Below are 12,388 nucleotides of genomic sequence, written 5' to 3'. Positions count from 1 at the left end.
AGCACTGTCTTGTGGCACACAAAGCCTGCTTTAAAGAGTACTTTCAAACATACAGTCCCCACAATTCACACCCTCTGTTACGATACTATAGCCCCCCATTTAGGGGACTCATGGCCCTCTATGTATGGCGAGTCGATAGACTAGTCCTACACAGTACAGCTTTATTTTATAACCAAAAGTAAAAGAAAAAAACTTTTAGACAACGAGCAACACACAGTAACGGTATCGATGAGGGGTGCTTGGCGAAAGAACAAAAGGTTTCTGACGCCTTGTACTGTTCCTCTTTCACAGCATACGGATTGTTGTGCTGAGGAGCACTTTAGTTGATGTACCAGTAGTCTCTTGTGTTAGAGGCCAACCAGACCTGTCAAAATGAAAAAAATAAAGGAGAACTTCAGTGAAAGAATAATTAATAAACGCCAAGATTTGAAGCTTGTTCAATTTGTCATTGACTTTCAGCCCCACAGTCATCTTTCACTCTAGGAGTCAAGTATATCTTACTCTCAACATGTGTGCTTGTATCAAACTGCTAAAGACCTTCAGTACCTAAGGCACAGAGACTTCAAGATGTTGCCTAGTTGCACTTGAATTTTCGGGAATGCACAAGAATGATTTTCATGTCATTGGCCCCTCTCAATAACATCACAGACAGGTTAAAATGACATCTCCATTTCCAGTGCCTTATAACTGGAAGAGCCTGTTCAGTCACTATTGATTTTGTAAACGTAATAACTCGTTACACATGCATTATGTCACTCGTTCTTGCACTCGTGCATTTATTTATCTGTCGACTCCTGCTTCAGTGGTACAAAAGGGGGTGGTGATGGACGGAGCATCTGAACCAATCAAACACTCACACCCAGTCAAAAGATCTGGGTTTGATCCATCACCGTTCTTTAGCCCACTCTGCCACCCCAGTTCAGACATGGCTATATGCAAATCAGTCTGACCCTGTGCCTCATGGGAACAGTCCAGCCTGAACTGCCAAGCCATGTCTTCCCTGGACGGGAAACAAGCTTCCGAGGACCAGTTTCTGGCATTACAGCCATCTTCAGCCCGGCTTGCTTGAATCCAGTGGCAAAGTGAGCAAGGGACTCACGTCCTCCTTCAGTGCATCTTTCTCCCATCCACAATGAATCACAGACCCTAACTCATCGAGTAAACTAAAGATACATTAAAAGAATATAAGGAAAAATGAAAAATGCTGCTGCATACACATAGAGCTGCAAGGTTGTCAATGAAATGTTTCCCTCATTGAGGGTTATTCCTTCTAACTGATAACCTCTTATTGAGGCACTTGATACTTTTCATCGATGCTATTCTATCCAGGCTGGCAATGTGCTACTGGGAAAGAATTACCCTTTCCTTAGTTAATGGTCAACAGACTTTCTCAGTGTCTAATCCTAGACAGCATCAGAATGATCTGACAACAGTTACATTGTCAAACCAAACCTAAAGAAAACAGAATGGAATATGTGCAGAGATTACAATTGTTTCAGATTGATTGAAACTTTCCTGGCCATAACTTTGACTAAGTGACTGCCCTATTAGTCAAGAGGTCTGTGTCAAGCGCGCTTTAAGAGGTACATTCTTGCTACAGGTCACAGATGAAGCTTAGTAAGGTTAAATGGAGAAGTGTGGCTCAATGGTTAGAGCAGGCAGACCTCGATGCAGAGCTCTGGCCAGGGACCAGGGGTCGATTCCCGCCTCGGCAGGTCTCGGGCTCATTAATTCCCCTGACCGGATATTCTCGCCTCAGTGTCTGTTCTGATCATGGGTCCCACGCTGCAACTCTGGGCAATAGCTTGCTTAGTCTCCACAATGGCCCCCACAACACGAGGGATGCCTGGTCTGCACCATGGGGGTGCCCAGGAGTGGACACTTCACAGGGAAAGCCAGGAAGGGTTCCCTTGCGGTATTTGTACAAGTGCCGGGAAACCCACTGCGGGTAGCTGTGCGCTATACAAGTACAAACAAACAAACAAATACATTTGGGGGGTATTAGAACCCCTTTAAGAGGGCTGCAGGGCAAACAGGAGCTACTGGGCCCAACCATGGAGGTTGACGGCTTTTACTCCTGATGTTGTGTGGCCTGATCTACTATGTGTTCTTAGCAACTTGACCATGTACCTCTTCAGCACTTGTTCCTCAGTAGTAGAGACGGACGAGCTGTCCTGCACCAAGTAGATGCTGGGGTGTGAACGAAGGCTCACAACTCAAATCACGTTCAGTAGCAGGAAAACATGATTGTTCAGTCAAATACTTGTTTTTATGAAAAAGGAGTATTTGTATATGAACACAAGGGGAAATGAAGTATACAAAAACAATACACCCAGCACCTCTGAGGACAGGACTCTAATGTTCAATAGGCAGGTTGCTGAGTCCCACTTCCCTCTCGCTAACAGTAGTGGTTATTCCCCATTCATTTTACACAACATTCAGGTTAAACCTCCTTAGTAGACTGAGTCTCAGGAGTCCCAGTCTGACTCTTTCAAAAGTAAAAAGTGTTCCAGTGTCCAAAGCGTTATGTGGCAGAACAAGTTCCACGGAGCCTTCTAACCCTGCGATCGGTTTAACACGCACCTGCAGGGATTGAGGAGTCTCCAGGAGTATTTCATTCTCGGATTTCACAGAGGGATGCAGTGGCTGCAAGCACTGAGTAGTGCTCCTGGCTCTGCAGGGGCAGCTCCAGGGCATCCATGGTGCTTCCTGTAGCGAAAAGGTAAGTTTAGCTGATCCTTCCCCACAGGTGATGGGGGACGCTCGTCAGGATTCTGATCCTCAGTCAAAACACAGAAACGCACAGGTCACCATTGTGTCCTGTCCTCTTAACAACGGGGGACACAGGCAATGTTTTTTGTCCTTCAAAATGACCCCTTCTTGCATATGGGGTCACCGTCCTCCTCCGCAGAAGGGCAACAGCCCAAAAGATAAACAGTATGTTCCTTGGCACAGTGGCCCTCTCTCTCATACAGGGTCACCAACTTCACTCAGCACACTGGCTCCAGCCGGAACATCGGGAAACAACCTTTACAACACAGTCATTACAACGCACTACCTTTACAAATCAGTCATTACAGCGCAACATCCTTTACATCGCTTGCCATTACAATACAGCCATTACATCGCATGTCACTACAATGCATGTCATTACAACGCATTATAAGGTAAGTAACGGGGAATCATTTTTACCCCTGCACAATCCAACACTTACCCTACTGTTGCACTCACTAGAGTGGGAATAGTAATTGTTACCCCTACACTATCCAACACTTACCCTCCTGCGGCACTCACTGGAGTGGGAATAGTAATTTTTACCTCTACATTATCCAACACTCACCCTACTGTTGCACTCACTGGAGTAGGAATAGTAATTTATACACCTACACTATCCAACACTTACCTACTGTTGCCCTAAAAGTAATATGCGCTGTAATGGTATGCTTTGTAATGGTATGTGATGTCTAGGAATGTGTTGTAAATGTAGTTTCTAAAAATGCATTGTGATAGCATGCAATGTAATATCTTGCGTTGTAATGGATGTTGCGATGTAAAAACTGTGTTGTAAAGGCATGCATTGTAAATGTTTGTGTTGTAACGTCATACAATCGCAAACATCACAGTGGTCTTGCAGTCTTGACAACAACTCCCTCTGGCATACAGGGGTCACCGACAGGAATCTTCAGATGGGCAATGAGCAGATCAGTGCAGCAGCGATTTTTTCACACCTTGCTGCATGGATCCACTCACCAAGAACATTCTACTAGACCATACTCCTGCCAAAAGCTCTCCTCTTCCTCAAAGGGCTGACTGGTCTTGGCAAGCAGGCAGGCGCTGGTGCTCCAGGCTCCAGGGACAGGTGGTCTTGGATTTCCCTGGACGACGTCCCCTTACTCAGCTGGGAGACTGGCAGACCTTAACCCCAGTCCTGGTCACAGGCAGAAGTCTTGTGAAGCTTCTGCTCCGTGACATACAGCCAGACCGGATTCTAGATAGTTGACAATTTTAGGGCCAGTTTCAGTCCCAAATGTGATTTTGGGTCTGATTCTTTAAAGTTTGTGATGGGGTCAGGGCCGTTTCTAGGTGTTTTGCCGCCGCAGGCAAGAATTGAAAAACGCTGCCCCTCCCTTTTACCCATTTCAATGTCCATTTCTCAAATCCTTACATAACATAAGTAGTATAGTTTAAAAAGACAACATCCCTGAACAAAGAGCAGCAGTACACATTTTATAAACTAAAATTAAGAAAAGAGCTGATAAGGATCACATTAAAAATTTACCACTCCAGTTATGAATGAATGAATGAATGAAGCGGAATTTATAAGGCGCAACTTAGCCCAAGGGCATCAAGGCGCCAAGCAAAGCAAGATCAGAACAGCGAGTCTCAAGGATACCGGATCCAAGGCTTAGAAGTAGGCCTCTCGGAACAGCCAAGTTTTTAGATCCTTACGAAATAAAACCAAAGAAGGTTGTCCCACCAGATTGGGCGGAAGGGAGTTCCACAACTTAGGAACCAGAGAGGAGAAAGCTTTTCCTCCACATCTGGCCTTAGCAAATCTAGGCACTTGGAGAAGATTTTTTGTCGAGGAACGAAGAGCTCTAGTGGGGAGGTAGGGGACAAGAAGGGACCTGATACCCTCTGACCCAGAGCCATGAATGGCCCCATGGGCTAGGCAGAGAAGCTTAAAGAGATCCTGGCCTGAATGGGCAGCCAGTGAAGGTCTTTCCTGGCCAGGGAAGCTGAGTAAAGCCTGGTAAGATTGAGCACCAACCTGGCTGCCACATTCTGGACCATCTGTAATCGATGGACAGAGCTCTTGTTCATGCCCACGTACAACGCATTACAGTAATCCAACCTCGATGATACTAAAGCTACCGCCGCCTGCTTCCTCGTATCAAAGGAGAGATAGGAACCTATCTTTCTCAAGATCTTAATGCTCCCGCAGCATGTAGACACGGTCCTACTGACCTGAAGATCAAATGAGAGGGAGGAGTCGATCAGGACCCCAAGGTTCCTTGCCGAGTGAGATGGAATAGGGCAATCCCCAAGGGAGTCCGGCCACCAATCTTTAGACCAGATATCATGGTCACCCCCAAAAATCAAAACTTCAGTTTTTTCTCTGTTAAGTTGCAAGAAGTTTTGCACCATCTAGCGGGAGACTAAGCCTGGGCGTAGTGGGGCTACGCAAAGTGGGCGAGAAACTACGCTCACCTGCGCACTTCGCGTAGCCCCACTACGTGCCGCATGCCCCCTTCCCTACATAGCTAATTTAATTAAATGGCCAAAGAAAAATCAATAAAATGCACTTACCTTGTCCGCGGCGTCCCGGGGCTCCCTCTGCTCGTTCACGGTGCCGTCTTCTAACCAATGCGCATGCGCGGGCGGTGGCGCATGCACATTTCTCGTGAGAAATGCGCATGCGCGGCCGCCCACGCATGCGCATTGGTTAGAAGACGGTGACGTGAACGAGCAGAGAGAGCCCCGGGACAACGTGGACAAGGTAAGTGTATTTTATTTATTTTTCTTTGCCCATTTAATTAAATTAGCTATGTTCGGGAGGGCGGGAGGGAGGCGGGTGGCGGGCAACTTTGCTACGCCCAAAGAGTGGGCGTAGCGTTGCCTGCTTCGCCTACTTTGAAAAGGGCAAAGTAGGCAACACTACGCCCACTTCGTGGGCGTAGCGAAGTTGCCCGCCCAGGGTTACAGGAGACTGCCTCCATACAGGATTTAAAATTGAGGGCAGAGTCTTTCACTGACTGAGTAAGGGAAACCATGATTTGGGTGTCATCGGCATAGGATAACACCTCGAACCCATAGGATCTCACCACCCTGGCAAGTGGGGCCACATAGATGTTGAAAAGGGTGGGACTTAAAGAAGATCCTTGAGTGACCCCACATTGCACACGAGTGGAAGGAGACGGTAAATCACCCAGTTTAACTCTCTGCTCCCTTTGATGGTGGAAGGAAGCTAGGAGTCTGAGGGCAGGGCCCCCAACACCCATCTCCCCGAGCCTGGAAACCGGGATGGCGGGGGACAGTGTGTCGAAGGCCGCCGTCAATCAAGTAATACCAGCAGGGTGATCTGGCCCCTGTCAACCTTCGAACGAATGCTGTTAATCACCACAGTCAACGCTGATTCAGTACTGTGGGCTCTCCGAAAGCCGTGCTGAGAGATATCCAATAGATTCAAGTCATCCAGAAAGGTGGTAAGATGTTGGTTGAGGTGGACTTCCAGTATTTTAGCAGCGGCAGGAAGCAAGGAAATAGGTCGGAAATGTTTTAAAACCCCGGGGTCCAGTGAGGCTTTCTTCAAGAGAGGCTTAACCACCGCCAATTTCCAAGGAAGGGGAAAAATCCCCTCCGTGATGGCAAGGTTAAGCACCTCTAGAAGAGGGGGCAGGATCACCTCCCTACAACTCTTCAAGATTTTCAAAGGACAAGGGTCCAAAGGGGAACCCGATTTGATCTTGTCAAGAAGACAATTTGCTTCTTCAAAGGTAAGGAGAGGAAAAGTGAGAAGGTTGGGCCTAGGTTCAGCAGAAATGAACGCTGCAATAGTCGATGAAGGGGGGAGTAAGAGATCTGACCCTTGGTTGAGTCCCTGATTCAGGATATCCAAGGAGCTGTGTATGTCAGCAATTTTCATATGGAAAAAAGCTGAAATCTTATTACAAAGCTTCTGGGATTCCACTATGGAGTCCACCTTCTGAGGTATTGCCGAACCCCCAGGAATAGTGCACTTCCACACCAGGGAAAAACAATGCTGTTCAAAGAATGATGAGAAAAAGAAAGAAACGCTTCACTGGCAGACTCTGTAAAGTGGCACTAATGTGTTTGGGTGAGAATAAAACCAATCTGGCCACTTTGGGACCACTCTGTTATTTATTTTTGTATTTTGCCCCTATTTTTCTCTTGGCCTCAAGGCTGCACTTTAGAAAAGAATACCTTAAGAAAAAGAGGATATTTCCAACATAAGTGTTTCTTCCATCTTTGGATCCATTTCACAGGGAAACGAATGAGGGAAAGTAGAGGAAACAGAGGGTATGAGACGTTTATTGAAGCTGGGATCGGGTGTTTTATGCGTTTAAGAGGCGGGTCTGTGAAACATTCGGAGAGAGAAATGTAATGAACTGCATCTGAAGTGTGGTGTGCACACCCATTAGCTACATTAACTGCATGACCAGACATGTCCCCGGGGCCTGTGGAGGAAAGGGCGGCAATGTGGAGGGAACTTTCGCTGTCCCGGCAGTGTGGTTACAGGAATCTAGACTCTGTTCAACTGAGGGTATTTCTTTGGCAAGGGCACCCATAGTATTTATTGAATAGTTCAATATTGAAGAACTGGGTTACCTTGTGCCTTAGGTGTCAGTAACTAGTGCTTCCCTATTTTGAGTGTTGAGGGAGAAGCAAGGGGCCAAGAGGAGGGCCCAGCCCAGTCTTGTCCGGACGCAGAAGGGCCGGCTTTTGGCCCGGTTTTAACCCAGGCACGTGCCTGGGCGCGTCAAGCCACTTTCGGAGCCTGGTGCACTAAACAGTGCTTGCCGGTCATTGACGCCTTCCTCCTGGGCTCGTGCTGACAGCTAGAGGCCCTGAAGCAGCCCCTTTTGAGAAGCAATTACGGAGGGAATAGGCTGAAGTATGGTTTTCAGCAAGTGTGAGGAGCTGCAAGAGAGAGACAGAAAGGAAGGGAATAAGAGGAAGAAAAAGAGAGGGGCAGCTGACAGCGGCAGAGCAGGAAAAGTGGACACTTCAACCACTGATTTTACCTTAATACACCTGCTGGGCACCTCGGGCCTCCCAAGTGCAACAGAAGCAGGCTGCAGGGTAGGCCAACCAATCTTTGCCTTGACGTTCCTGACTCAGCCTCTCTCTCGAGCTCCAGATTACAGCACTCCGGGTCTACTGCGCGCCAGCGCCAAGGCAAATGCAGGGATTCAAACGTGTTTTTCGTGACTTTTTTTGAGTTTTTTTGTACTTTATTTGGTTTTCCCTTTACTTCCTTAGTTCTCCCTTTCTTCCCTTCCCTATTTCTTCTCTTTTTCCCCCCATCCATTGCCATGGCAGGGTAGGGCGAGAGGGGCGAGAGAGAGAGCGGCAGCCCCAATGTGACTCTTAGCTGCGACACCTTGCACCTCCAAAGGGTGCAGCCTACACCATATTTCAGAGGCGGTGGAGGCAGTACATGTTTTTATGTGCAGTGCCACGTCCCCTCCATGCTGGCAGCAGGCCTGGAAGCGGGTAGGACCTGAGGGAAAATTGACTGCATTGGGGGAGGGAGCGCCGGTGTATACACCACAACACTCTAGTCCAGTGCACCCAAGAGCAGTTGATGCGCCGCTGGCAAAACATTATTGACCATGAGCAGGACCTACCCAACCTGCCAGGCATCAAGATAGTGAGGCTCGGTGAGTAATTATCTATTGTGTTTGTGTTCTACAATGCTGATATGTTTTTTCAAAAAGTATGGTGCTCAGACTCAGAGGTAAGATGAGTTACTGTTATGAATAGTATGTGATCCAGTTTGAGCTAGCCAGGTGCTTGGTGTTACCTAATCGTAGTCGTTGGTGATCCCTTGGCCTGATCATTTAAGAAGCCATGCAGACTCCTCTGTCCTGCCACTAAGCTAGTGATATCAGTGAGTTAGTATTCTCTGTGACTTTCTTTATGTAGCATATGCAGTCCCAGTCAATCTCACAGTGACGTGCATTATGCATCTATGCAATGAAAACAAAGGGGGACTGAGTTGGCACATCAAGGGGCCTGAGAAATGAGAGTCAAAGATCATTCATTGCAATGCATTAATTCTGAATGTAGTTTAGGTTTAGAAAATTTGGAATAGAGTTTAGGATTAGGATGGTCAACTCGATACTATCACTATAGGCGTTCTGATTTAGAAAATACAGTTTTACTGTGTTTGTCTGCCAAAATGTTTTTGGGGTGATTAACTGTGCCACGTCTAATCTATTTGTTTGTCTTCTTTATTTCTTACATCAGCACCCAAGGGCACGAAGAGGGATAGTTCTTCTGAGGCGGGTTAGGGAGCCCAGCGCTGCAGCTGATGTTTCTGCTGATCCCAGGAAGTCCTGTTATTATTTCACCTCTGCCCACTATTAGAATCATTTTAATGTTGCCTTGTTTATTTTTTAAACTGTCACCTTTTTTTTAACAACTCCTCTGTCGAAAGTTTTTTAATTCTTGTCATCCCTGAACTATCCTTTTTTCTACATTTCATGTTTTTGTAGCTGACTTCCTTCTGTCTGTAATAGTCTATAGTTTTCTTCTTCATTGTTAGTAAGCTTCCCTCTCCTCTGTATATTTGGTGGTATCGTAAGAATAAGAGAACATATTTTTGGTACTCTACTGCCTACTGTGAAGATTGCAGGCTCAAGTACACTAGTATTATTCACCATGCATGTTTGTTGAGAAGGCTTTCTTTATCTTGTTCATACTCAAACAGTTAAAAGGAGAGAGTGGCCATTTTCATGGTAAACCCCCTCAACAGTGTGCTATAATTCATTTATTCAGCATACCAGCAGTTTTCATGACAGTGCAACATGGATTGAAAGTATGAGATCCCATTGCATTTGCCACACAACACCATTGTGCTTTAATGACTCAGATTTTTCATATATCTACTTTCTCCATTATTAAAAGTTTTTGGTTGGCTTGACTACTTCCCTTTTCTATCATTGTCAACCAACAAAAAGTTCAAAGTGATATTTTGGATAGAAGATACTGCTAACCAAACTGTAGTGATGGATTGAGGTTGTATTTTGTTGAAAAAAAAATAAGGGGAAATGTATCTGGCATCAACAAGTATGTAATATTTTTTCTAGCCTCTAGCCGCACATGCCACCAGTGCCGGGGTCAGTGCCAGTTCAGCAGACGTGGAGGCAGTTGGAGGGGGAGACCCAGTAATGGCAGCAACAGTAAGTCACATTGCTTGCTTGCGTATTGACAATTACTATTATATTCTCTGCAAGGGTGTTGTGACTGAAAAGGTTGAGTTAAATTGTATATGCATGGGTGAGTAAAAGGATGCGTGGGTGGGTGAAAGGATGGATGGGTGAAAGGGTGAAAGGGTGAATACTGAATGGACGGATATATGGATGGATTGGAAATTTTGGTGAAAGACTGAATGAGAGAAAGTTAACGCTTGAACGGTGGCTATCAGAGGGTGAATAGAACACTGAAAAAGGGAATGGATAAATGCTTGGATGAAGAAACAAGGGAGCTCTTCTAGAGAGCGGCATGCTCACCTACTTTGCGTGCTTGGTTTTATCAAAGCTATGGTTTAAAGTAGGAGGCATTTTAATGTTTTGTCTGCTCCCTTGATTCCCTGTTTTTGTTAAGTAAGGTAGCTATGTATCCCACCCATCATCATTCATTACCTCCCTCCCTGTCCAAAGCATGGCAGAGAGGATATCCACATTTTATATGTGACGTGGGACGTAGTATCTTATTTATTATTCATCTGTGTCTTTGGAGTCAGGGTAGAATTAAAAGTCATTTAGAGAAGAGCAGGGTAATGGAAATTAAAGTAAGATAATTGTCAATTACAGCTGCCCCTGCTGCAGACTGCAGAAAGTAGCAAAGTATCCAACACACTGGCTAGCATGCCTCGATTAATTTAACACAATAACGTGTACTGCATAGTGTACAATGCCTTATTCATTAATAAGAGGTAATTCATTTTTATTTTTCCACACAAAGTGTTTAGTTTTTTACTAGGAAAGCCTTTAAAGGGAAAAATAATCACTCAGTTTTTTTAATCGGGTGTTATTCTGCCTTAATCCTTTTCAGACAGTCAGTGGTTTTTTTTTGTCCTCATTTGCCTTACCCCATACTTAGGAAATGCCAACCACCTTGCGTGTCCCTGACCAAGAGAGGGGACCAAAATATGATGTCCAACTCTAGTACCGGAACACAAAATGTTTTTACTGGTTGCAGGGAAATCCCAAGAGGAAAAGGGGATTTAAAGATCTTTCACTGACTCCATCTAGGTATATTTCAACCTGAAGGACCAAAAACCGTATCGAGGCCAGACCCGGTCCAAGGAGTATTGATGGCATAATCATAGGACCCGGGGAAAAAGAAAAAAAAAAAAAACGGAAAACTATCTCCACTGTATCAACAGATCCCAAAAGGCCAGGTTACGACTGTTGCACCCTCTAGCCATGTCCAGCTTTGATGTTTCGTATAAAGATGTGAGCCAATCTGAATATATTGGGGCAGTTTTCTCCACCCACCGTATGCAAATCTGCCTTCTAGCCAACAAAATGGCATAGAACAAAAAAGATCTCGCCCTGCCAGAGATACTATCCTCTAAGCCAAAGATGATAAGTGGCAATGAAATTACTAGTGATTTTTTCAAGATGGAACTCAAGGTAGACAACACTTCCTCCCAAAACCGGCCGATGGTGGGGCATTCCATAACATATGAATGTCATATGCTTCTGGTCAGTTGCATTTGTTACATTTCTTGTCGGGGAGAAATTTGGAAAGTCTCAGCGGTGTTATGTATGCCCGATGTACTGTGAACAAATGATTGCGTCTCAACCGTGATGGCTTCGCCACCCTATAGAGGAGCGCAAAAGATCTTAACCATATCTCCTCACACTGAAAGCCAGTTGTCTCTCCCCACAGTTCATCTGGAAGGGTAAAATCCCCATCGGATTCCTCCAGAAGCTGCCAATACCAGAAGGTCACCTCCTTAGCACCCCTAGGTTTTTCTAATAGCAGCTGCTCCAGAGAGCTTGATTTCCTGAAGAGTACATCTTTACATCGCTGGGCTCTCCCCCAGCTTTCCAGCTGAATGAATTTAAATCTGGAAAATGCTGGACCTATACGCTCAAATAATTCATCCCAAGGAAGTATCGATCCGTCCACCATTAGCTCTCCCCACCTAGCAATCCCAGCCTCCTCCACTGGAGAGGATAGGCTGTCCCTTAAGCACTCCGGTAAACCCGGGGAATCCCATATGGCAGCGAAGTTAGAGTAGTAGGACAGCCCCAGTCTTCTTCCAATGGTGCACCAAACCTTGGCCCATGACTGTATAATTTTTAGCCTTATTTTCTTGAAGAATTTCTGGCTCCCAAATTTATATAAAAAGCCATCAGCTGGTCGATTTGCTCCGGTTAACATGACTTTATACATTGTCCCCTCTAAAAGACTAGATGTTGTCTTTAGTAACATCCTAGAGTAGGATAACTGGAAGGCCCATGCATAATATACTAGATCTGGTAGGGCGAGACCCCCCCTTCTCCCTTCTCCTCCTCAGCTTCTTCCATGCAATTCTAGTGGACTTATAATTCCATATAAAGGAGTTAAGCTCTCGCTGACATCTGTCCAACATCTTCACATCAAACCCCAAAGGAATGGCACCAAA

The 12,388-nt window shown here is 45.6% G+C and overlaps 1 long non-coding RNA gene across 1 annotated transcript in view; it reads right to left on the bottom strand.

Moving 5' to 3' along the window:
* Window positions 1–232: 232 nt before the first annotated feature.
* Window positions 233–12,388, bottom strand: part of LOC144824953 (uncharacterized) — a 31,882-nt gene continuing 19,726 nt past the window's right edge. Inside the window, exon 4 of the long non-coding RNA XR_013609204.1 lies at window positions 233–364. This is a non-coding gene — a long non-coding RNA (uncharacterized LOC144824953). The remainder of the gene's footprint in view (window positions 365–12,388) is intronic.

Source organism: Lissotriton helveticus, chromosome 3_1 (assembly GCF_964261635.1).
Source record: "Lissotriton helveticus chromosome 3_1, aLisHel1.1, whole genome shotgun sequence".
Taxonomy (NCBI): Eukaryota; Metazoa; Chordata; class Amphibia; order Caudata; family Salamandridae; genus Lissotriton; species Lissotriton helveticus.
The sequence above is the reverse complement of the archived record's forward strand: the minus strand, read 5'-3'. Positions and strand labels throughout refer to the sequence as shown.